The 25,417-nt window shown below is 54.5% G+C and overlaps 1 pseudogene; it reads right to left on the reverse strand.

Annotated features, from left to right (window-relative positions):
* Positions 1–958: 958 nt before the first annotated feature.
* Positions 959–14,086, reverse strand: LOC149522159 (killer cell lectin-like receptor subfamily B member 1B allele C; annotated as a pseudogene).
* Between the last annotated feature and the right edge of the window lie 11,331 nt (positions 14,087–25,417).

Raw genomic sequence — 25,417 nt, forward strand, 5'->3', positions numbered from 1 at the left:
ATTGGCTACCCGCTGTCTATGGTGTGGGAGCGAAGGTGCCGTTGACGTGGGATAAGTGACTGGACTTGTAGGACAGGCAGTAACCTGAACACAGATTCAGGAGAGAACAGATACTGGTCTCCCTCTCTGGCCACAAGCACATGGTACAGCTCAGGCTGGATTTGCCCACTGAGCCTCTTGCAAACGGAGTGATTGTTTTTCTACTAGATTCTCTTACTCCGATTTCCCGAAGAGCCTGTTCAAAGAGAGAGACAAAGGGTTGGTCTGCTCTGGGTTGGGGGTGCAAAGAGACACCCTGGATCACTCACCTCAGAGGCAAACTGGAACCAGGCGTTCATGTGGCAGGGTCACAGCATGAGGGGCTGTAAAACGCTGCCAGGTTTAGGGTGACGAGGACTTGGCTGGGCAGGAGCGTGCATTGTTAACAGACATAGCCCCAGAGTGTGTGTGTGAAGATTTTATTTCCTTTGGAGCCATTTCTTTCCAGGGTCTCTACCAGTGCCGGTGCGTGACCCTCTGCGGGGCTAACTCCACGGACACTCGATGGCACCAGGAACATTCACTCTAAGCAGAGTTAGTGAGACTGGAGTGGGGATCCGAGGGGGCGCTCGTACAGCAGTGGCGGGGGGAGTACAACTTTGGAAGGAGCAGATGAGTGTCCCGTGGGCCAGGGGCTGGACCCTGCTGGTGGATGCTCAAGCAACCCAGGAGTTAGGGGGCCTATCGCTAACCTGCAGCATGACAGCTGCCCTGTGTGCCCTGAGGGCAGCGTGTGAGGCCAGTGGGGTTAGGACCTGACCCCCAACAAGGCATCATGTGGGGGGCAGGTGGCAGGAAGGTGACTCCCAGCCCTGGGCACCCCGGGAAGCAGCACAGGGCAGTAACTCTCTACAGGTTTAGGGCAGGTACAAATCTCAAACCAAGGGCCCAGCCCAATGCTACGGGTTGAGGGGGGAGCTGTGGCTGTGAGGGGTGTCTCAGTCCCAGCGCCGCCTGGGCTCTGCCTAAAGCCACAATCCAGCCTGCTGAGCCTGAGCGCAGGGTCCTTGACATCTCACAGATACGGACACGGCTCCTTGGTCCCACTGGTTAGATCACGGCAGCGTCTCTCTGGCAGATCCACCTGAACTCAGCATCACACGTCTCCCACTGAATCCGGCTGCCTTTGATCCAACCGCAGCTGTTCAGCGAGTCCGTGTCACTGGGGTTCCCTGTCACAAGGGAAGGCCCCAGGGTGGGTCTTTCCTCCCCCTCCTGCTGCTGGGAAGCTTGGCTCTGCTGTTGCCCTTCATCTGTCCCCTCCCTGCAGCGAGTCAGCCAAGCCGACAGCCCGTGAAGTAGAGGAATCGGGGTCTCTGTCAAGGAACAAACCAGGCTGAATCCCAACAGGGTTTAGCTTAAAAACCTGGGGTGAGAGGAAACCTGCCCCTCCCTTCCTCCCCATGAGGGGCGGCTGCAGGGAGCCTGAGGGATGTTCTGGATCAATGATTCCCAACCTTTTCTATGTGGTGGACCTGCAAACCCATTCACAAACATTTGGCAGGCTGATAACATTTTATTTGCATATTCATTATGCAAATTGTCCCATGTTTTATATTTTCTCTCCCTCCCCCATTAGCACTGGCAGATCCTGCTGTGGGCCAGATCCCTGCTCACCAGCAGCCGGCTCACCAGCAGCCGGCCCACCAGCGGTGAGTGTGAGGGTCAGGGCTGATGATGTGGAGTGTGCATGTGTAAAGCTGGAGTGTGCACGTCTGTCTGCTCCCCCTGCTGGTGCATCAGCCCGGGGCCCTGCTGCCTGCCAGCTCCGTCAGCCGGGCTCCCCGGTCCTATCTGAGGCTGGTGCTGGCTGGGAGCTGTGATGGCTGGTGAGCTGAGGTGAGCCGTTGTGTGTTCCCTGTGCTGCCTGCTCATTAGCGCTTTGCATGCTCCCCCGCTTGTGCTCCAGTCTCGGGGAGGGGCGGAGGGGACATGGGGCTAGAGTCTAGTGCGGGTTCCCCGTGTGCATGGATGGAGCTGAGCCTAGAGCTTAAAGGCAACAGCCATGGGGGTGGGGAGGGCTGGCGGGCTCCACTGAACAGGTGCTTCTGTGGAGAGCTGCAGCGGGGGGCCAGTCAGCTTGTGGTAGCCGATACACATGGGAGTTCCTGCATATACCGGCTCCCACCTGCCCCCCTCACCCTCCATGCTGCTGCCTCTATCAGCTGAGCACTGGCTCCTGCTTCACCCCCACAGCCTGTGGTTGATAAGCCTGGTCTTATCAGTTAATTGTTTAGTCGACCACATGTTGACATGCTGAGTGCAGGGAACCAGCCCCTAGTCAGAGCACTCGGCTCACCCACAGCCCGGCCAGCAGGCCCCTTCCCTCCCCCTGCCTCTGGTAGGGCCAGCACCCCAGGAAAGCTCAAACCCTCCTGTAAGGCAGGCCGAGCAAAGCATCTCCGGCCCCCAGCGGAGCTCTGCCAAGCTGCTGGGGAAATGATTTCTGGCCTGCTCCTACCCCAGCCCTGCAGGCTCCACAGCCGGCCTCTGGCAGGGGCTTGGCACCCTCCTCACCCCTCCCCACCCTGGGTCCTGCTGTGGGGCAGTGTGTGTGTGAGGAGGCCACTCCGTCCCCTAGTGCAGACACAGCCCTGGCCACAAGTCAGTGCTTTGTCCACCCTTGCAGCTTACACCAGAGCCCCCAGTCAGCACACGCCGCCCTGCGACCAGCCCAGCTACGTTGGTAGAGCAGCCGCAGCACTAGGATTTGTGCTGTCGCAGTAGAAACGCCTTGAACCAAGATCGCGAGGCTGGTCACACGTCTAGGTGCAGGCCAGGCCTTAGACAGATGCATATTTAACAGCAGCATGTCGTACAGCAGAAGTGTTTCCCAAACATCTCTCAGGCAGCACTGGGCAGCACTCACTGCGCTGGGTCTAACGGGGAGCCGTCCACCCAGGTCCACTTCCCCCTGGAGGTGTCGCTTTAAGTCCAATCCAGGCAATTTCCACCTTGTGTAACATCCTGTAAGGAGTCCTGTGAGGGGCAAGCAGAGGGGGAGGGGTGAATAGGCTCTAACAGGCTGGAATTCCCTTAGTGCTCCAGCATTTATGATCTGCTCTGGGCTCCTGTGGCTCTGCCCAGGTTGCCCGCCAGATAATCCACCTGCACCTGAGCTAACTCACCCTCACGCCTAAGCAGACAGGTCCCAGCGCTGGGGCGGGGGAATGTGGCTCTGTGTAGATCTGGGAACACCAGCCCCAGCCCTTGCTGTCACAGGGTGAACTGGCCCCTTAAGGGAGCCCTGGGTTTAGCCTCACCTGTGAGTAGGAGCCCTGGACCCAAAGTTTAGGTGTTGGAAACAGGTGACCCTGAGCCAGGCCCGGTGAGGTTAATAGTGTAGCCCCAGATCAGTCGGGGCAGAGGTGCTGACTCTGTGGTTGTTTTAGGGATGGAGAAAAATGTTAGTGGGTGTTCAGCAGCTTCTGGCACCCAGCTCCCTTCCCTGCTCCAGTGCCCCCTGCCTGCTGGGCCCCTGATCAACTCCTCTGGGTGCAAAGCCTGTCGGAGCCAGCTGGGCAGTGCGGGGTGGGAAGCTGCAGGGTTCTGGTTCTGAGCTGTGAGTGCATCAGCCAGGTGCCTCGCAAGGGCAAGAACCCCCTGGTGTGGAGTTTGGTGAACTGGAGGAACAGGAAAAATGGGGAGGTAGGGAAGAGCCAGGTTGGATAAACCCTGCACACGTCTCTCTCTAGCTGGAATGTGATGGGTCTGTGTTGTGTGTTACCAGCTCCTCCTGGCTCTGGAGCACGAGCAGTCGCGAGCTCTTCCCCCAGCAGTCGTCCCACCCTGGCCCAGTTTTTACTCCCTTTTGACAGCCAGTAGCACTTGTCCCCATGCAGCAGCCAATCCCTGGGGCAGAGTTTGCACCCGGCGCCCCCTGCAGGCAGAGAGGGGAACAGAGGTGTGGTTCCAGCTGGTTAAAAATGTTCAAAATTCCTTTTGGATCAGGGCAACCAGACGTCCAGTTGTGGCTGGGACAGCCCCTTTTCTAAGCCTGGTCCTGGATGTCTCCACTGTTTTGGCAAAATGAGCATGTGTCCCATTTCCTCTTTCCAATTTGATCAGTCGGCAGCAGCCGAGACCAATGCCCCTTCCTTGCAAAAAGTGGGGTATAGAGGAACATGTAGGGTGGGGGACAGTCATGCCAGGGAGGCAGATAAGGAGGCTGGCAGGGGGCAGGCAGGGTTTGACTGAGCAGTGACGCCAGCCCTGCCCTGAGAGCGGCTACAGGGGGTCACCCATTGCCCACAAGAACGCTACATGCCAGGTTGCTGCACATGTTAGCAGGCCAAAGCTCAGCGAATGACACTGCACAAGGCAGGTTTGTTCAGGCGCTGGGAAAGGGGTGAGCCTGGGGTTCAGACTCACACAGGCCGACCGGCTCGGGGCCCGCAGGCGAGCTGGGCAGAGGAACAGCATCACCCTGGTTTATGCATCATGCTGGGGAGTAGCAGCCAGTAGCCCGGGGAGGGGGGGGGGCGCGTGCAGGAGGCCGCTTCCCCTACCCACATCAATAAGAGCCACACTCTCTAGAGGCAGCAGCCTTGCTCTGAGGACTGTGGGGGTGGGTGGAGTCAAAGGGGTGATGGGGGAGGGTGTGGTGGGGTCATAGGGCAAGAGGGTGTTGGCATGTGCCGGGGCCGTGGAGAGAAGGGTGCTGTTGGCCGGCGCTGTGGGGCTGGCACTGAGGGAGCCGGGTGCGCGACTCCTGATGGCAGCTGTAGGGGACGCTGTGTGCCCCTACAGCTGACATCAGGTGCCCCCCATTGGTTGGCGCCCTGGGCAGCTGCCCCGCTCACCCATGCCTCTGTCCGGCCCTGCCACCATGCAACAGCTGAGAGGGGAGATGCTGGTTCGCAAAACATCCAAGGGAGCGCATGCATGGCATGTTCAAACGCCCGTGCAACAGCTGAGGGGGGAGACAGCTCTGGACTTTACATTTTAAAACCGTGCAGCCCAGATCCAGGCCCAGCACATTGTCTGGGGTCACAGAAGCAGCTGGGGCCAGGCCCGATCACAGACTCAAACTGGAAGGTATAAAGTGGAGGTGTAGGGGGAAGGGGTGGGAGAGGAAGGGGCTTGTGCTGAGGGGAGGGGGGAAGGTCAGGAGCAGAAAGGAGAAGGCACCAAGGAACATCATGGAGGAGAGACAAATGCCAGGGGACCAAGCGGAGACAATGAGGGAAAGGGCAGGAGGGGAGGTGTCAGTGGGAGGGGGACAGGGTGATGCTGGGAGAGGAGAGGGGACGGGCATTGGGGGCTAGAGGGGGAGGGGGAGGTGCTGGGAGAAGGCTTGAAAGAAGGGGTGGGCATGAGGAAGATGGGGATGGAGCAAGGCATGTGTGAGGGCACAGAGGGGCATGAGGGGAACAGGGGCAGAGGGTGGTGAGGGGGTGGGAACCAGGGAAAAAGAGGGCAAAGGGGGCAGGGGCAGTAAGGGAAGGGGGAGGCACCAGGAGGGTGCAAGGCTAAGGGAAGGTGCTGGTGCCAGGGGATTCTGGGGGTGAAGCAGAAGGGCAGACACCTGCAGGGGAGGGACCAGCCTCAGAGGAGAGAGGCAGGGCAGGTGTGTAGAGGGAGGTGTTAGAAGAGGGGATGAGGAGGGTAGCTCACATGATCAGAGTGGGGTTACTGGAGGAGTGGGCACAGAGGGGAGAGAAGGGCTGGTGGAGGGGGGCAGGTCGCAGGAGGGATGAGGGCAGTGAGAAGGGCAGGAGTCAGGACAGCAGAGGAGGATGAGGGGCTGGGGGGCAGCAGGCACCAGGGGAGCTGATGGAGGAAGGGGAGGAGACATTGCAGCAGATGGTGGGGACATGGAGGGGATGGGAAGTGTGAGATTTAAAGGTACCATTTTTGGGGAGGGGAGAAGGCGGGTGCTTTTTTTGCTCAACATTTGGACATCCCACCCCCTTTTTATTAATGCAGAATTTAAAAATTATCCAACTCAATTAAGTTTCTATCAAATTTACCCAATTCACATTTAATATGAAAATAGCCTTCAATGTGTGCATTTGATGCCTTTTTTTTATTTTTCTCCAATGGGGGGTACTGCGAAATTGTTGTGTTTCCCTGGGCCCCGCAAAACTCTCATCCGCCCCTGACTGGTACTGCTGTTTTCTTGTGCTTTGCAATTTATTATTTTTATAACATTTTGCTCAAAACGAGTTGTTCAAATAAAAGACAACGTACGTATTATTTCTTGTGTTAAAGTATTTGTGCACGAGAGCGTCTACACTGGCATGTGCCTTTGTGCAAGAGAAGTGCTTTTGCGCAAGAGCATCCGTGCCAGTGTAGACGCTCTCTTGTGCAAGAAATTCATGTTGCCTGTCTACACTGGCCTCTTACGCAAGAACAGTTGTGCAGAAGGGCTTATCCCTGAGAGGGAGCATCATAGTTCTTCCGCAAGAAGCCCTGATTTCACACATTAGAACATCAGTGTTCTTGCGCAAGAACTCCCTGCCAGTGTAGATAGGCAGCATGTTTTTGCGCAAAAGTGGCTGCTTTGTTGCAAGATTGCGCCAATGTAGACACAGCCCAAGGGTTTTGTGCAAAAATGGCTGGTTTTGTGCAAAAACTGGTGGAGCGTCCACACCTCAAGTGCGTTTTTGCGCAAGAAAATCTACAGTAGAGAGGGATTTTTGCAGTGTGGCTGTGTCTACATTGGCACCCTTTTCTGGAAAAGGGATGCTAATGAGACACTTCGGAATTGCAAATGCCGCGGGGATTTAAATTTTTCCCACGGCATTTGCATGAACATGGCTGCCGCTTTTTTCCGGCTCAGGGCTTTGCTGGAAAAAAGCGCCAATCTAGACAGGGATCTTTCGGAAAATAAAGCCTTTTCCGGAAGATCCCTTATTCCTGATTTTAAGAGGAATAAGGGATCTTCTGGAAAAGGCTTTATTTTCTGAAAGATCCCCGTCTAGACTGGCGCTTTTTTCCGGCAAAGCCCCGAGCTGCAAAAAAGCGGCAGCCATGTTCATGCAAATGCCGTGGGAAAAATTTAAATCCCCGCAGCATTTGCAATTCCAAAGTGTCTCATTAGCATCCCTTTTCCAGAAAAGGGTGCCAATGTAGACACAGCCTGTAGATATACCTCCTTCTACAAGGCATAACTCCTTTTTGCACTACAGCTCTTGTGCAAAAAGGCAGGTGTGGATGCTCTGCAGGGGTTTCTTGTGCAAAAAGAGCCTATCCAAAAAAGCACAGGTGCTTATATGGCCATTAATGGCCATCAGAGCATTCTTGTGCAAGAGTGTCCATGCAGCATGGATGCTCTCTTGAGCAAAAGTACATCATTTTTGCCATGTGCTTTGAGGACTGGATGAGATTTTGTGCAAGAAGTTTTTGTGCAAGAACTCTTCCGCAAAAGGCTTCTTGGGCAAAAATCCTGCAGTGTAGGCAAAGCCTTTGTTGTTTTTTAAGGTTGTGGTTTTTTTTTATTATTTTGGGTGAATTACAGAATAACAGGGATACCTACCTGAGACTAGTATGATTTGATAGTCTCTGTCTGAAATGCCCAGCACCACATCTGGATTGACAGTCCGGGAGGAATAGCCACGCCCCACACCTAATATGACTGGCGGGTTCCCGTCGGAAACGCCCCGCACCTAATCTGGATTGACAGTCCGGGAGGAATAGCCACGCCCCACACCTAATATGACTGGCGGGTTCCCGTCGGAAACGCCCCGCACCTAATCTGGATTGACAGTCTGGGAGGAATAGCCACGCCCCACACCTAATATGACTGGCGGGTTCCCTAGGGACCCGCACCAAATCTGGCCTGAAGTGACATCCGGAACCCTGTGATGTCACCGGGACTTCCCCTGAAAGCCCAGGCCGATCATCAATTGGCTGAGAAGTGCGTAGGGGGGCAGCGCAGCCGGGAGTCACTGAGCGGGCGCAGCGCAGCGCATTCCGCCGCAGACTCGGTTCCCGGGAGGCTCGTGCGGCCGGTATCAGTGCCCGGCGCAGGGCGCGCAGCACAAGCCGGTAGCCGCCCCTTCCCCGCAGCTGCCCACGCTGCAGGAGCCGGCGGGACGCCTGGGGAAGAGGTAGGGGCAGGGAGGTGGAAAGTGTCCAGGCCCGTCTGCATCGCTGACAAGTTTGCCGAGGGGCGGGGCATCGCCCGCCTGGGTCTGCCCGGCTGCTGCTCCGTCGGGTCTCCGCTTGCTCCCATTCCTGGGGCGATTCCCCACGCGGGTGCCGGTCACGCGTGGGCGGGTTGCTGCGGGGATCCCAGAGCAGACCGGGTCTCTGAAGCGCTTGGAGGGCAGAGTGGGGTGGGATTTAAGGGGGTTAAATCACCCACCGTGGCACCGCCTCTTGCTGGGACGAGACACCCCTAAAAACCCTCTCGGTTCCCTGACCTGTCCCGCCTCCGCTTCCAGCTCGGCCCGGAGCCTGTGGCAGCGTCCCCAGGCTGAGCGCGGCAGAGACGCCATGGGGCCAGACGCTGAGAGTCAAGCGCCGCTGCGGGATCCGCATTTTGCTAATGGAAACCTGGAGACGGGAGGGAAGCCAGGTAAAGGGGCTGGAGAGAGATCCTGAGGCTCTGTGGCAGCAGCAGCTGCTTAGCCTCCATCTGTGGACAGCAGGGGCTGGTTCCTTCTTCTCTTCCTCCCTCTCTCCCTGCCTTCACTCGCTCTCTGTGCCTGGCCCAGCACAGGGCAGGGGAGGGGCAGCAGCCCAGGCGAGCAGAGCTCCTCCGGGAACCGGCCTGGCCGACCCTGCTGAACCCGCCTCTTACCCAGTGAGCTCTTGGTCAGCTGCTTCCCTGTTGAATGTGAACTGAGACAGTGGCCCAGTGAGACCAGAGACAGGTAACGCCCTTGGGGGCTGGATTCCCAACATCCCATTGGCTTCGTGTCCCCTCTTCCTGCCTTCCCCTGCACCAGCGAGGTCAGAGGTGTGTCAGCAGCCTGGGGCGCCAGAATCATTTCTTCCCTTCCACGGGCAGGTCCCCTCACCCCACCTCTTCCTGTCTCATTTCAGTGTTGTTATCTGGGCGCTCCTCAGCTGTGCTGGGCCCCTGGTGCCCAGACACCTGGGTTGGCTACCAGGGGAAATGCTTCTATTTCTCTGAGGACGAAGGGAACTGGCCCGACAGCCGGAGCCGCTGCTCTGCCCTGGGGGCCTCCCTGGCTGGGATCGACACCCTGCAGGAAATGGTGAGAGACTCGTCGCATTGGCCTGGCCTGGGCTCTGCCCTGTGGGCGAGGAGCAGCTCGGAGCCCAGAGCCAATGGACTTTCCAGCTGCTGAATGCCCGGTTGGGCTGGGCCCAGGCCCCTCTGGTGTCAGTAACGGGAGGATCAGCTACTGTCCGGCCTCTCAGCAGGAGACGCCCCTCTGGGTCTGGGCTGGCCCCGGTGTCTGCTGGGCTGGAGGGGGCTGAGACCCCAGTGCGGCTGGAAGAGCCAGTGCCCCTGGGGAGGGGAAGAGCAGCCAGCTGAGGTGGGGGAGGGGTCCCCTTAGGCCTGGTCCCTCCCAGCATCCCCTGTGCTGATCAGCTGGGCTCTTCCCTTCTCTTCCCTGGGGAGGGCTGGAGGGAGCCCAGTTACCCTGTCAGGGGAGGGTTTCACACAGAGCCTGGCCCGGCATGGGATGTTGGGGGAGCTTAGACCCAGCAGTTCCCAAGAGCAGCCCCAGCCCTGGGGAGGTTTGGGTGGGGGAGCTGGGGTGGGGGAGGGGGTAATACTGAATTACCTAGCGCTGGGAAAGGGGGAGGGGCAGATCCTTAGCCACCCCCTGGGAACACTCAGACCTCCTCTGTGTGCCCCTGGGATTCCCTGCCCAGAGCCGGGGAGCAGCAGGGTTGGGCCCTGACACCCCCTTTCCCTCTGCTGTTCTAGGATTTCCTGCTGCGCTACAAAGGCAGATTCGACCACTGGATCAGCCTCTGGAGGGACCCAGGACAGCCCTGGAAATGGGCCAATGGCACCTAATTCAACAACTGGTGAGTCTTTGCCCCCCTCCCCTCTCTGTGAGCTCCCTGGGCTTTGTGTCCCCGCTGTGTGAGGTGCCCAGTTCAGGCCGAGCTGCCAGCTGGTGCTGTGGGAGCAGCCTGAGAGCGCTCAGGGTGATAGTGACGGGTGCCAGCTGGTGTCTCTTGCTTGGTGATGGGCCAAAGCCTCCTTGTCTGTCTGACTCTAACCAGGCCTGGATAGTGTTAAGTTCTGGGTGCCTGAAAGTCTGATTTCAGTGGGAGCTGGGTGGGTTCAAATACCCAACCCCCACCTGAGCCAATCGCAGGGTGTGAATCCTAGAATGGCAGATTAGGCCTCACTGGTGGGGATGGGGTGTGAAAATCTCACCTCAAGCTGCACCATGAAATCTCTAGATAGAAATTCCCTGCTTGACCCCCGAGAGCATAGCAGTAGGGAAGTGCCACCGACCTCCCCATGCTGGTCAGGTGTGTGATTGTGAGAAGCCCAGCGAGATGAGAGGGGCTACAAAGGCAGAAAACCCAATAATGCTGGAGGGTTTCAGCTCTCCCCGTGTTGCCTGGGTACGTGTCACTTCAGGAGGGAGTTCTGAAGGAACTCGGCAGTGAAAGTGCAGCACAGCCAACAGTGTGTAACCCGGTGCTCACATTTACCTCTGCACCACGTGACTGGAGGGTCGCTCGTGCTTTCTGAGGCTCTTGGATGTTAGACGGCTAGAATCAACTTCAATGCCAGGCAAACCGTGGTAATGACCAGAATTAACAGACACAATTGCAAGTGAAATCACTCAGCTCAAAGCAAGTTACTAAGACAAAGCAAAACACGCCAGCTAATCCTAATACACAAAGAAACATGCTCCATGCAAATTCTTATCCCAGTAGTTGTTCTGCTCGTCCCTTTCACAAGTTAAGCAGCCTCCTCTCTATTGGGCCTGATTATTCCCCCTGTTCAGTCTTAGATAAGCGGGAGAGGTGGGCACATGGCAGGAGGCCCCCACTCACCACCCACGATGCTCTGGGTTACCTCCTTGCCATCCCAACCCAGCTCTGCTGGCAGGGTGCTGGTGGCTCCCCGCCTGCTCCCTCAGCCATGTGATCAGGCGGGCGGGGGCTGGGTTAGCCTGGGTCTGGGACACGTCTTGGCCCACCCAGAGCCAGAGGCTGGAGGTCTGGGGGTGGGGAGATCCCAGCCTGCCCGGAGTGGTGCTGGGCCTCCTCCCAGCCCAGCACCTGCCACTGAGTAGCCATGATGGGTCAGTGGGGGAGGGTTTGCCTGTGGGCCGGGATCCCGCCCTGTGCCCTGGTGGGTCGTGCTGGGTCCAGCTCTGGCGGAAGCTGGGTCTGAGTGGTTGGGTCACACTATGGCCCCAGGGTCTGTGCTGCTGCCATTTAGCCCCAGCCTCCCCAGCGCAGCCTGGTCTGCTGGGTGCCCAGCCGGAGAGCTGATGTCAAATGCCGGGGGAGCCCTGGCCCCAGCTCTTCTGTGCGGTGTTACTACTGCTGCTCCCCTGGAGCCCGTGCCCAGGGCAGTTTGGGTGCTGGGGCAGCTGGGCGGGGGATGAGCAGGAACTGGGGTTAAAACATCCCCTTGGCGTAAATGCTCCAGGAAGGCCAGTTCCTCTTAGAACCTCGCCCAGCCCCACTGCCCCCTGTGGAACTGTCCCCTTCGGGTGGGGGCAGGGCTGGTGCCTGCTGCGGGTGCAGGAAGGGTTCTGAGGGGCTGGGAATGTGCGACTGTCACCCCCTGTCTGTGACCGACGGGAAACACCCAGCTCCTGCTTCACACCCGCTCCCTGGCTTCTGCCCTGCAGGTTCGGGATCGGAGGAGATGGCGACTGCGCGTATCTGAATGAGAACAGGGTCAGCAGCCTGCGATGCGCCAGTGAGGGACACTGGATCTGCAGCAAACCCGATGTATTTACAGCAGCAAAGGAGACTCCAGCGGGAGGAGTTTTGTAACAGGAGTGTTGGACAATTGGCCCTGGGGAAGCCGGACTGGTCTTTTTTCAGCATCGTACCTGAGCCTTTCCAGAGTGTCAGGGGCTGCTCTGAGCCTCTCTGGGTGAAAGCCAGAAAAGCCGTTTGCACATTTCGTCCTCTCCCCACGGCTGCCTGTTTTCCCTGCCAGTAGAACTGCTCAGATCAGCCTTTCCCACCTAGCTCACCCGGCGCAGGGAGTCGGGATTGTCCCTGAGCCGAGAGCCACAGCACCAGCCTCAGTGTTCCCTGCCTGAGCGCCCCCTGCAGAAGCTTTTTGCTTCCGAGAACTCTCAGTGGAGCCTTTTAAAATACTCACCATTTCCATTCCACAGAGCAGGACAGTGCTGAGTGGGAAATGGCGCTTCCCTCCCCTCCAATATGGTTTTCAACATGAATTTTTCTGGGTCATTTGGAATTGTTGAGGACCCAGCTGATTTTTAAAGTTAGTAGCTTAAGCCGCCAATGTCTGGTTTGGGACTTCTATAAAAACGAGCCTGAAACCATTAAACTGGTTTTAATTATTGTGGCGGACCAAAGGCTGGGGTCTGCAGGGGGTTGGTGGAGGGTGGGTACAGGGGTAGCTGGGTTCCTGTTCCCTGCATACGCTACCAGAGACGGCTGCTCAGCAACCAAGACAGGCAGGCACCTGAGACTCATTCAGTTCCTGGAACATTTTCCCCTGGTGGCGAGGCAGTGCCTGCGAGTTCATTCACATACTGACTGGAACGTCATTCAGATCTGGGATGAGAAGAGAATTCGAGGTGCACCATCAAACCCAAATGGGTAAATAGGTAGGTGCTACTTACCCCAAGCCCCCAGCGCTATCACTGCTACTGTCAGGATGATGTTCCCAGCCCATCCGGCCCCCACAGCGATGCGATGCCACCGGGGACATGGAGGGGACCCTATAAGAGACAGTGTTTGGAGTTTCCTCCATCAGTCCCCAGGCCATGTACACTGGCACTTCACTAACTTTCTGGCTCAGGAGCGTGAATAAACGCACCCACCCTCTTTCCCCGCAGTGCAGGAAGTTCCAGTGCTGTAAAGCGCCAGTGTGCAGCAGGCTACAGAACTGGGAGCACTACAGAGGTGGTTCACCCAGAGCAGTGGGAGAGGTCTCTGCCTGTACTCGTGCCAGGGCCATGGCAGCGCCTTACACTGCTAAGAGCACACAAAGCCCCAGTGTGAGAATTAGCAATGACACTTGTTCTTCTCCAGCACCCAGTGCAGCCTCCTGCCAAGGGACGTCCCCTCCTCTGCATAGACCCCTGGAGCAGGGCTGGGCAAAACCCTCTCAGCGGGCCCCCTTTCTGATGGTCTCGGAGCAGCACAACAAGTGTTCTCTACTTAAAGGGTCAGGGTGTGGTGTCTGGATCCAGCAGATCCCGTGTGCAGGGTGAGGCTTTTGCAGCATTTTTAGGCCGATGGGCAGATTTCCCCTGTGGGACAAGGAGATGATTCTTTTGTTGTCGATTTTGACAATATGGGGGCCAAAGTTGGGGGAGTTCTTTTGTATTAAAACTATTTTGTGGTGCCCAGAGCACACTGAGCACTCGATTCACCTGGGGTGCCCACCGAGCAGCCACCCTATGGCAGGTCCCCACCGCACACAGCCTGGTCCCTCGTACGGGGAGCCCCTTCCCGACTCAGCCAGCAGGAAGCCTCACAAGCAAAATCTCCCTGACACCTCAGCTCTCCCTGTGCCCCAATCAGCCCCAGACCTACACACAGGTGAGGGGTTATAGAGCCCAAACTCACCTAACCCGAACGAGTTCTCCCAGTCCCAAAGAACCAGCCACAAATCCCCGTCAATTTACACTTTGGATCTTACCCACAAGAGCCCGTTGGGCGAGTCCTTCAGAATCTAAAGGTTTTTTAATAGGAAAAGGTGGAGAGTAAGGTTGTTAAGGAGAATACATCACATGCACCCGTCACCCAGTTCTCCATACAGGCTCTTAGTAGAGATGTTACAAACTGCTAGCTTAGAAGTCTCTGGTGTACATCCTATGTCAGGATGGGTCCGCAATCCTTCCCGGCTCAATGTTCCTTGCAACGCTGCATCTGGGATCAGTAGTGGAATTGAAGACCAGATGGAATCCACCCCATGGCACTTTATATCCATCCCTGGTACCTTCCAAGCTGGAGTGGGTCACGTGGCCCAGTGACCTACCCCTGTGTTCCATGTCAGCAGCCACTAGATACTGACTGGTTTGCAGGTTTCCAGATGCTTTCCTCAGGTGGGTATTGGGCACCTTGAGAGCCATTGTCCATGGGGTCCTGCTAGTTAGCATAGGGATTCATTGGGCATTCCTTCCTTACAGCAGGCAGTCCAGGTCATTGCTGTGTCTCAGACAGAGACCATTCACAGTACCTGCCCAGAGACCATATTCATAACTCCACATACAGACATCACACAAGTACATTAGTAGCATACATAGAATCAGTAGGACATAAGCTTTCATTTTACACCTCACACGACCCCTTTTGTACAGATTTTGGGGGCAAACACACACTCCCCCATGGGCACAGCAGTGATCTGGCTGCTTCCCTTAAAATCCAATAAGGTGACAAAGCTACTCAGCTTTGTAGGGCCACAATAGGGCAGGAGGGAGAGGAGAAGTGAAAGAGAGAAACAGAGAGAGAGGCAGGAGGTGGAGGAGAGCTGAGAGAGAGGGGGGAAGCAGGAGGAGGAGGAGAGAGAGAGAGAGAGAGACAGAGAGACAGAGCGAGAGACTGACATGGAGGAGAGACCTGAAAATATCGTCTTATGATGGGCTAATTGGCTAGTTACAGAATAAACATCCAATTTTGGAGGCTTCTTCCATATGTCTTGAATTTGACACTCAGTTGATTCATATTGAATCATACAGCAGTCATAGGAACAATTCTCCTGCCAGATAATTTAATAATATGAACATGCACCGTCAAAACACACATTTATTCACATTCTAGAAAGACCCTTTTGGGAGAAAATTCAGATACAATAAATTACTTTCAGCAAAATCAGGAAGATTTCCACAAGAAATGAGTTGTGTGAAGAACAACCGTGGCAATTTCTACATGCAGTTTCTGCCTCGTGCAAACAACTGTGATGTAAGAGCTGCTGGGCATTTTAGTTTTAACTGAGTGCATCTCAAAGGCGTCCATTCCTATTCCTGGCATTGCCAGAGTAATTCCTACCCCAACCATTTGATTATATACTTGATGGTAGTGGGGACTGAAAGAAGATGTAGTGGGAAATTCATGTGCATGATGGAACTCAGCACCAGTGCGCTCCTCAGGCATCATTAAAACCACTGCCCTGGCCATTAGCCACGCTGCCACTGGGCTGCCGCACTGTGGAGTCCTATGCCCAGTCTCACCAATGTGACCTGGGCGCTGGGCTGCGCTTGCACTCCCAGCTGGAGGAACCAACTTCCAGAGCGCAGGGAGGGCCATCGGTGCCGGTGCCTTATTGCTACTTGTGGCTGCCGGTGCCCGCTGACCAGACCTAGGAGACCAATGTCCGTGCTGGACGGAGCGGGGCCGGGGCTCCCATGGGGCTAGCAATTAGAACTGGGGTCGGGAAGAGCCTGGAGCCAGGGCAAGATGCCTCAGGGGTCACCCAGACCAAGGTCAGTATCTCCTCGGTGCTGCCCGTCGGCGCGGGGTCGACAGTCACCACACTGCAGGGAGGTTTATTTCCTCCTGTCCAGCTACCGGCCGTGTTCCCCTGCCCCTTGAGATGTCTCGGCAGCTGTCTGGCCCTCTTGGGAAGCTGTAGCAGAGTCCTGTAGTCATCAGTGGAGTAGGGGAGGATTCTGTGCATGGGGAGCCTGGGAGGACAAGGGTGCAGGCAGGGGTACGAGTCCCACACTGCTCACGGGAGATGGCAGTGTGACGTAGTGGGAGTTCCTGGCTGGAAGGCAGGGAAGAAGGAGCTGGGGAGGGGGGCTGGGACTCCCCTATCTCAAGGGGGCACTGAGGCCTCTTAGCCCCAGTTCCTGTAACCAGATTACATCTGTGCTGCGCTGTGCTGGAGGAACAATAAACAACCTCCATTCTACTGGCTGGTGAAGTCTGTTCATGCCATTTCGGGGGTGCAGGAGATGGGAAAATCCCGACGCGTCGTCACAGGCAGACATTTAAGGGGGCAGGGAGTCCCATCCAGGGAGGTGTGGTCACGTGGCTCTGGAGTAGTGTGGTGGCCAAAATGAGGGGTTCACTGTGCGGGACAGGATTGACAGGGATGGGGATGTGGGAGGTGGGGTGCAGGAGGGGGAGAGGTTGTGAGGTCTGGGTGGGAGGCAGGGGGCAGAGGCAGGCTGGGAGTAGGGTGTCTGGCCAGGGGGAGGGAGCAGGGGCAAGGGAGGATAGGGATGGGGGTGCGGTAGTGAGGGAGGGTGCAGGGTCTGGCCAGGAGGACGGGTGTAGGAGCAATCTGAGGGTGTAGGACCTTGGCAAGGGCAGAGGAGTGAATGAGGGGGTTGGAGTGCGGGGGTCTGAGCATGGGGACCAGGCTTACCTGGTTTTGTGCCCCCTTGCAGTGGGGAGAGCCTCTGGCCAGCGTGTTGCTGCTCTGCCGTTCCCCAAGCAGGGTTGGAGGGGGAGGGAGCTTCACCAGAGTTTTTTTGCCAGGCTAGTTTCATGGGCTCTCAGCTCACTCTGTGCACAAAGTCCGGGCTAGTGCAGGGCTCAGTCCACAGCACAGCGGGTGACAGCTCTGCCCACGCCGCCTCCTCCAGCTCCGCCCACGCCGCCTCCTCCAGCTCCGCCCACGCTGCCTCCTCCAGCTGCTCACTACAGTGCATGTGGTGGAGGGGCCTGGTGGGTGCACGCGGGGGCTCAGCCGCCTGAGGTTGTAGCGGGGGCATAAGGCAGCCTGGCCCAGATGGTGCAGGCTGGTGCAGGGTGGCAGAGCGTGTGGCCGCTTCAGGGTAGCCGCATTGTGGTCCAGGTAGCGGTGCAGGCTCCGCGCATCATAGGCTGCCCTGATCAGTGCCATGTAGCACCAGTTGGCAGCAATTCACAAATGGACTTTCGGAAAACAAGTCATTTCACCTTGGGACTTTCTGTGCAGAGACAGCAACAGGGTGAGGGGGGCAGGCCAGAGCTCCCCAGGGAACACTGTGCCCAGGCAACCAGGCAACCGGGCCGCCTCCCCCCCACATGTAAATGTGTCAGCGGTGACACGTTCCCCTGAACACACAAATGGTCACATCCCTAGTGGGTTTAGATCAATATTTGATCACTAGCCGACTTCCCCGTCATTTTCTGGGTCCTTCAGGGCAGGGACTTGAGGATGGGGGGGGGGGGGGTGAAGGAGGCTGGGGGCCTGTTCTCTCTCCCCCAGCCGGCCCTGCAAGGGCCTGTTCTTTCTACCTCCAGGTTCCCTCCCCCCTCCCAGCCAGGGTCTGTTCTCTCCCCTCCAGGACAACCCCAAGAGGGTCCTATTCTCTTCCCCGACTCTGGCTCTGCAGCCAAGGCTGAGGGAGGAAAGGGTTTGGGGAGGGGGCGGGGAGGAGAGGGAACGTATCTGATGGGCTGGCAGACAAAATGGCTGAGCCCCAGCCCTGCTGGCCATTCCTTTGGTGGTGGGGCTGCCCCCACTGGTCATTCTGCAGGATAGTTCTCCCCTACGCTCACTGCCCCCTACTGGCCACTTTCATATCATGTCCCTGCAAACAGCAGCCTCTCTCTTCCCATGTTCTGGCAAACAGACCTTTTCCTGGGGCTTCCCATTTTCCTGGCACAGCCAAACCCTGGCCTTGTTTGCCGTTAGGAGAAGAGGAAGCTGCAATCAAATTTGGTGGCCCTACCTCTTACCAGTTAGGAGTTTTTGAACAAATGGAATCACAGACAGACACGCTTTGATTGGATAGATAGATAGATTAGATTAGATTAGATAAATAGATTGGGTGGATGGGGATAGATAGATAGCGAAAGAAAGAAAGAAAGAAAGAAAGAAAGAAAGAAAGAAAGAAAGAAAGAAAGAAAGAAAGAAAGAAAGATGGGGAAATCTGGGTAGATTTTATATCAGTAAGGTTATGTCACAAAGATCCGACAATGAGCAAAACTGAGCAACATCTGGAAATTTTAGATTGATCTGTTTTTATATGTATTAAAATAAGAGATAGGAATGAAATATATACAGGCAGTCCCCGAGTTACGTACAAGATAGGGACTGTAGGTTTGTTCTTAAGTTGAATCTGTATGTAAGTCGGAACTGGAATCAGCCGCTGCTGAAACTGATCAGTTTCAACCAGAGCTGAATCTGGATGCCAGTTCTGACTTACATACAGATTCAACTTAAGAAACCCAGGCGTCCCCAAGTCAGCTGCTGCTGAAACTGATCAGCGGCTGATTCCAGGAAGCCTGGGGCAGAGCAACTCTGCCTCGGGCTTCCTGTAGTCAGCCGCTGGTCAGTTTCAGCAGCGGCTGACTTGGGGACGCCTGGGGCAGAGCAGCTGACCAGCGGCACTGACCAGCGGCACTGCAGGACCAACCCGGCAGCCCCCAGCTGCTCTACCCCAGGGGTAGGCAAGAAAAGCCTGGTCTGTTGGGGGGGCACTAGCTGCACCCCCCCCCAGCAGACCAGGGAGACGGGGGTGGCGGGACCGCCCAAGTCCTCCATGGCTTTGCTCCATCTCCCTGGTCTGCTGACCTGGGAGACGCGGAGCAAAGCCGCAGAGCACGCAGGCAGTGGGACAGTCCAGGCGCGCCACGGCTGTCCCACTGCTGGTGTGCTCCGAGGCTTTGCTCCCCATCTCCCTGGTCTGCTGGTCAGACCAGGGAGACGGGGAGCAAAGCCGCGGAGCACGCCTGCAGCGGGACAGCCCAAGTGCGCCCGGGCTGTCCCGCTGCGGGCGTGCTCCAAGGCTTTGCTCCCCGTCTCCCTGCAGACCAGGGAGACGGGGAGCAGCTTTTCTCGCCCCGGAGGATGGGGGCAGCGGACCGCAGCGCATCTGGGCGTCCCGCCGCTCCCGTCCTCTGGGGCGAGAAAAGCCCCGTTTGTAACTGCGGATCCGACATAAGTCGGATCCGCGTAACTCGGGGACTGCCTGTATATGAATAGGCTCCAATCATATATTCGAACTAGGCCCTGCAAATTGACCCACTGACCCTGCCATTGACCCACAGAAAAATCAGTTGGGGGCTGATGTGGTGCCCATGTAAAAAGGAAAAAAACAAACGAAACCCAATCCTCGCAGATTTGGCCATCAACTGAGAAGCAGGAAAAAAATGGGAGACACACACCTCATTCCTATCTCTTATTTTAATACACATAAAAATACATTTTAAAAAATTTGTCTAATTATAATGTAAGAAAACAAATCCAAATTCACTTTACAACTTTAGCTCAAACCACGTTCCACCACATTCACATCATTAACACACTTAAAATGATCAAAACAGCTGTTAGCTCACTATTTTACAGAGGCACACGTGCAGCACAGATTTCATTATGGGGCTTGATTTAAAATGGGCGCACATATTTCTACCTTATTTGTTCCTGCCGTAAGGAACATTTCACTTCTGCAAAACACGGGTAGGGACTTAGTTTGAATATAATTTGAACTTTTAATCGTGAATGTTTCAATACGTAATAAAATACATTGTCTAAATCTGGCTGGGGGATCCCTGATAGGGGAGGCCAGGGGCTGGGGGGCTACTTACCTGGTCTGGTGGCAGGCCAGAGGGTGGAGCCCCAGCCTTACTGGCTACGTTTTTGGTGGTGCGGCTGGCCCCAGTGTTCTCTTTGCAATATAGCTGTTCCTTGTGGGCTCTCTGCCCCTCTGTGGCCACTCTCAGTATCGCGTCCCTCTTTCTGTGCCCCTCCCTTTCCATGTTATGGTGGAAAACAGTCCTGGTCCTGACACTCCCTGTTTTCCTTGAACAAAGAAACCCTGAACTTGCTTTAAGCCAGGATAAGAGGAAGCTGCTGAAGGATAACAAATCTTGTGGCTCTACCTCTTACTGCTTAGGAGGAGTTGTTGAATAGATGACTTGCAGACAGACACGCAGACAGCCTCACAGACACACAAATCTCGACTCTATATCTACAGATATAAATTAAAGAAATAGTGAGAAAAGTGATTGTTGAAGGGGTTTCATATCAACAGTCATGGATTAGAGAGGAAAGGGAATCAAATCGGAGATGATTTTATGTCAGTATTTGATTATTAGTGAGAAAAGGGGCTGAGGGCATTTTCGATGAGTTTTTGGACATTAGATGGAAAAGATTAAGCAAAAAGTATTTCAGATCAGTAACTAAGAACTGAAGGAGAAGAAGGGATTTAATCACATATGGTAGTTGGTCAGAGGCAGTTTAACCCCTAACACACCCTCAAATCCAGTATGTGGGGAAATTATGCAGGGCAACTGTTTCCTACCAAAAGCAGAGGTGGCAGGACTTAATGGGGTCAGCTCCCAAACCATCCATGTTTGTGAATTACAGAGAAAAGGGAAAAAGTTTGAGTGGGTTTTTTGGATGATATATAAAAATTTAAGAAGTGTCAATATCTGAAGAAATATTAGATTGGTATTTTATAGTTAGAGAGAATGGGGCAAAATCGGAGAGATTTGAAAGCAATGTTCAATGCTAAGAATGAAAGGATCCAATTGGAAAGGCTTTTATATCCATATTTGATCATGAGAAAGAAAATCCCCTCCTGTTTAATAAAAAGGAAGGAATTTAATTTCCCATAAATAAGGGAAAAGATGATCATTGGAGAATTTCTGTAGCTGATAATGAGAGAGGAAGGCTTTAAGATTTGAGGATGTCTTAAATACTACTGGATAATAAAGCAGAAAGGGCCAGATTTGTAAAGATTTTTGGGCACTTACAGATAGGGGACTAGTGACTTTGAAAAGTGTCCAGTGTCCAGATCCACAAAAGTTTTGGTCTCCCAATCTCCACTGAAATCAATGGATGGTAGGAGCCTAAATACCTTTGCAGATCTGGGTCTATGTGCTTAAGTCCATTTATTAAATGGGAATTAGGTGTTCAGGCTCTTTTAAAAACCCTTCTAGGCACCAATCTGACTTTTCAGACATAAGACCTCAAACATCTGGTCCAGAATGATTTTCTTCCCCTTGTCTAGATGATGCTTTAACAAGAAAACGGAAGAAGGGCTGGTCCCTCTTTCCTTCTAAATGATCCAGGGCTGAACTAAAGTTCTCTTAGATTCCCGCCCCCCCTTCTGGCTTTTGTACTTGAATATGGAGAAAGACATTGCCTCCGTCTGGGGGCTCATTTCTCATTCCATTTTCAGCTATAGCCACTTCCTCTTTTGGAGGGAAACCATTGGACTACGTCTACACTGGCATGATTTTCCGAAAATGCTTTTAACAGAAAAGTTTTCCGTTAAAAGCATTTTCGGAAAAATCGCGTCTAGATTGGCAGGATGCTTTTCCGCAAAAGCACTTTTTGTGGAAAAGCGTCCGTGGCCAATCTAGACGCGGTTTTCCACAAAAAAGCCCTGATCACCGTTTTCGCAATCAGGGCTTTTTTGCGGAAAACAGTACTATGCTGTCTACACTGGCCCTTTTGCGCAAAAGTCTTTCGGAAAAAGACTTTTGCCCAAAGGGGAGCAGCATAGTATTTCCGGAAAAGCACTGATGATTTTACATGAGATCGTTAGTGCTTTTCCGGAAATTCAAGCGGCCAGTGTAGACAGCTGGCAAGTTTTTCCGCAAAATCATCTGATTTTGTGGAAAAACTTGCCAGTCTAGACACAGCCTTGGGGTGAGCGGATGAGGAAAGGCAAAGGAAGCCATTAACTCTTCACTGGCAAATTTCTCCTCAGATTTGACTTGTCCCCAATTCTCAGATCTGGCTCTCCCACCCTCTCTGGCTATGTCTACATTGCCATTTTTGGCGGTAGAAGATATGCAAATCGCATTCTCATTTGTATATCTTCTGCTGATCCTCTTTGCAGGAGAGGTTTTGCCACTAAAAGCCCCATGTAGACAGGAACATTTGTCGGAAAAAGAACCTTTTGTGCAAGAACCTGTAAACTCATAAGGGATCTTGTGCAAAAGGGGGTGTTTTCCGACAATGACCCCATCTACACCAGGCCTCTTACGAGCAAAACCTCTTCTGCAAAAAGGACTGGAAGAAGATATGCAAATCGCGCTCACTGCAAAAAAAAAAAAAAAAGTCAGTGTAGACGTAGCCTCAAATATTAAACCTTTTCTCTGTATTACGGAGTATTGCTCTGACATTGCCTCAGCGCTTCAGGCCCCCTTTCCATGTTCTGCTCCAGGGTGTTCATGTTTCAGAAGGAGGCATCAGTGTGTCTTATTACCCTGTGGTGTGAAGAACGCAGTCAAGGGAGAACCTAAATTCTCCAATAAGCAACTCTCATAATCAAATTCATAAGAATCAAATTCTCTCCTCACAGGTTAAGAAAAACCAACGTGTTTGGGCAAGTCACTCTGAGCGACTCTTTGAAAGAAATGTTGCCCCTGCAGCTGGTGATGGAGCTAAGCGAGGCTGCCCACTCACGGTTGCCCACCCGAAACCCATCCCCCGCTGCTGCCCTCTCCTATTTTCCTTGACCTACTGGGCACAGTCTGGTTCCAACCTCCCCTGCCAAGGCAGAAAGTCTCGGCTCCTCACGATTATTTAGGCTCCACGGAAACCAATGGATCTTTGAAGACGCAGGCCAAGATTCGTGGGGCTCGTGGGCGTGGTAGACTGGGCAGCAGGGCAAGCTGGTGAGTGGGGCCCTCACTAGCCAGAGCTCAGTCACAGTCTGTGCAAAAATATCAGCCGGCTTGTTTTATTTAGTCCACATTTTGGACAGAGCAGGCTACTGAGCATCTCACAGGTGCTATGGGAACCCACTCAGGCCCCGCTGTGGCTGGGGTGTTCCATGCCAGGCTCCAACCTGCCATGGCCACAGGAGGGGTCCAAACCCAGCCCCAATCTCTTGTGGCCAGAAGCTCCTCCCGCAACTTTGCTGCAGCTCGAACACAGCCATGACTGGGGTGCTCCTCCCCCAGCTACATCTCTGCTGCAGGTGGGGTACCCCAGCCCAAACCCAGCTGGAGTGCCCAGGCCTGTGGGGTGGCTGGAGGTGCCACAAAGCTCCATCCCTGGTACCTGACCTGCTGTGGCTTAGACCAACTGCAACCAGGGCCCCTCTCCCTGACCTGAACCTAGCCCAAGACTAGACCTGCCAGGGCTGGGGCGCCCCATCCAGTTTGAACCCAGCCATGGACAGTCTTGCCAGACCTGCCATGCTGCCCCCCTTCCTACCAGTGAGGTACCCCCCTCCCCAGCCCACAACCAGATCTGCTGCAGCACCCTTTGCCTGGCCTGTACCTGGCTCCTGCCCAGAGATGCTGGGACGGGGACAGGCCTAGCCTGTGGCCACAGTGAGCCAGCCCTTGTGGCTCCCGACTCCCACTGGCAGTTTACACTAATTCGCAGTGAGGGGGTCCATAGACACAAAAGGATTTAGACTGAGACAAGAGATGGGAACCAACCCCCTTGAGTTCTTTCAGTGACACTGTGTGTGCAGAGGAGCCTCGGCGTGGCTGTGTCTCGACGGGTATCTAACCACCTGGCTGGGACCAGCTGGGCTACACAGGCTCCCTGGGTTAAGGTCACAGCAGCTGGTGATGAGGCCTGGAAATGGCAGCAGCCCCCCAATCAGCAACAAGCCGGGAGCGGCAGGGTGTTTTCATGGGCAGGCCAGCTTTGGGACTTTGCAGTCCAAGGGCCCAGCCCCACCCTTTCAACACACCCAGCTCAGAGCTGGAGGGAATATTTTTAGGTTTAAACTTTTTGAAACTTTGGAACCAGAAGGGAAAGTAACAACCCAACCCATCCCCCACCCCATTCCAGCAGCCTCAGGGTGCATCTACATGGCAGGGTTTTTCTGGAAAAACGACACTAATGTCCACACTGTAATTGTGTTCTTGTGACAGGTAATCAAAAGAACAGAGGGTTTTTTCTGGCAGCAGTAAACCTCATTCTAAAGGAAGATGCCTTTTTCAGAAAAAGACGTGTGTGGACAAGAAAGAGGGATTTTTTTTTGAAAGAAGAGGCCTCCAGGAAAAAGCACAGATGCCCTGGTGGCCACCCCGTCCACAGTAATCCCAAATGAAATGCTACAGAGTGTCCAATCAGTGTGGATGCTCTCTGTCGAAAAATCAGATGGTTGTTTTGATGCACTTTGGCCATGTGGATGCTCTCTTTTGAAGAACACATTTGCTGCCGTAAGTCTAGATCAGTGTTTCTTAAACTTTTTAAGACCGAGAAACATCAAACAATACATTTTCTTTATGAGGAACACCAAGATCTGCAGGGAAATATGCAAATGAGATTGTGGCTCATGCAAATGAATCCCTCATTAGTATATTTTTTGCAGAGAAAACTGGTAGTGTAGACATGGCCACAGTGTATGTGTCTGGCTAGATGCTCACTGCTTCTCTAGTATATTCTCAATTAACACAGTATGTTGCCTTCTCCCCTGAAAAAGATCCCGTGTCCTTCTTATAAGCATAACTAGCTTCATCCGCTGACACCCCCACTCCCTCTGTGCTGTTGGTTTATATTGTAGGAACAGGTCAATCCCACTTCTCTAGCCACGTGTTTCTGCACCTTTCGTCCTTTGCTAGATGCCCCTCAGATCCCTTGGTAGCTGCCTCGTCCCTAAGCTGGGCAGCCTGATGCTCTTAGTTGCTCCTCCTCTGGACCCATTGCCTGGGCTTTGTCATCTCTGGCCCCTGGCTCTGAATGTTTTCCAGTTCCTCCAGGCCCTTCACTCTAAGTCACCAGCCTCTAGATCCTGAAGAACCCATGCTCAGAGGGTCACTAATATGGTCCTTCCTGATCAAGGGGTACATGTCCAGCCCTGGATTGGGATTCAACAGACCTGGGTCTACCACTTTCCAGTGGGGTGACTTTGGGCAAGACACTGTCCCTTTCTGTGCCTCAGTTTCCCCATCTGCCGAATGGGGATAATGAACCTTCTTTCCTTTGGAAAGTAGGTTGAGTGCTGCTGATGAGACAAGGTAGAGGTGCTTTGCCAATATATCAACTGTCGTTAATGTGGGGGAAGGAAAAAACTATCAGGGAGTCGGTCCCTCCTGTGTGAAAGAGTTTCTAGCAGGACCTGATTCCAGCTCAGGACCAGCATTAAAGTCTAGGAAGAGAAGGGTCCTTCATAGTGTCCATGCTAGTGCTTACACCAGTCCTGTTAACAATTCCCCCCTCCCGCAGTTACAGTGGCCTAATGTCTGAGGTGCTGAGGGAGGGGCAACCTTTATTGACCCACGAATGGGCTTGTCTGGCCTTACACTCTGCTAAGGACCGACAAGCTGGGTGGGGCCGAGGGAGCAGCCCCTGGGGCATTAGTGGCCAGCCGGCTCGGCCCCAGACCCAGCTGCCATTCAGTGGGGCTCCAGGGGAACCCCTCAAACACCCAGAGGGGCCGGCCAGGGCCAGGTCATCAGCCTT

This window comes from Pelodiscus sinensis, chromosome 19 (genome assembly GCF_052426305.1).
Source record: "Pelodiscus sinensis isolate ZL-2025 chromosome 19, ASM5242630v1, whole genome shotgun sequence".
NCBI lineage: Eukaryota > Metazoa > Chordata > Testudines > Trionychidae > Pelodiscus > Pelodiscus sinensis.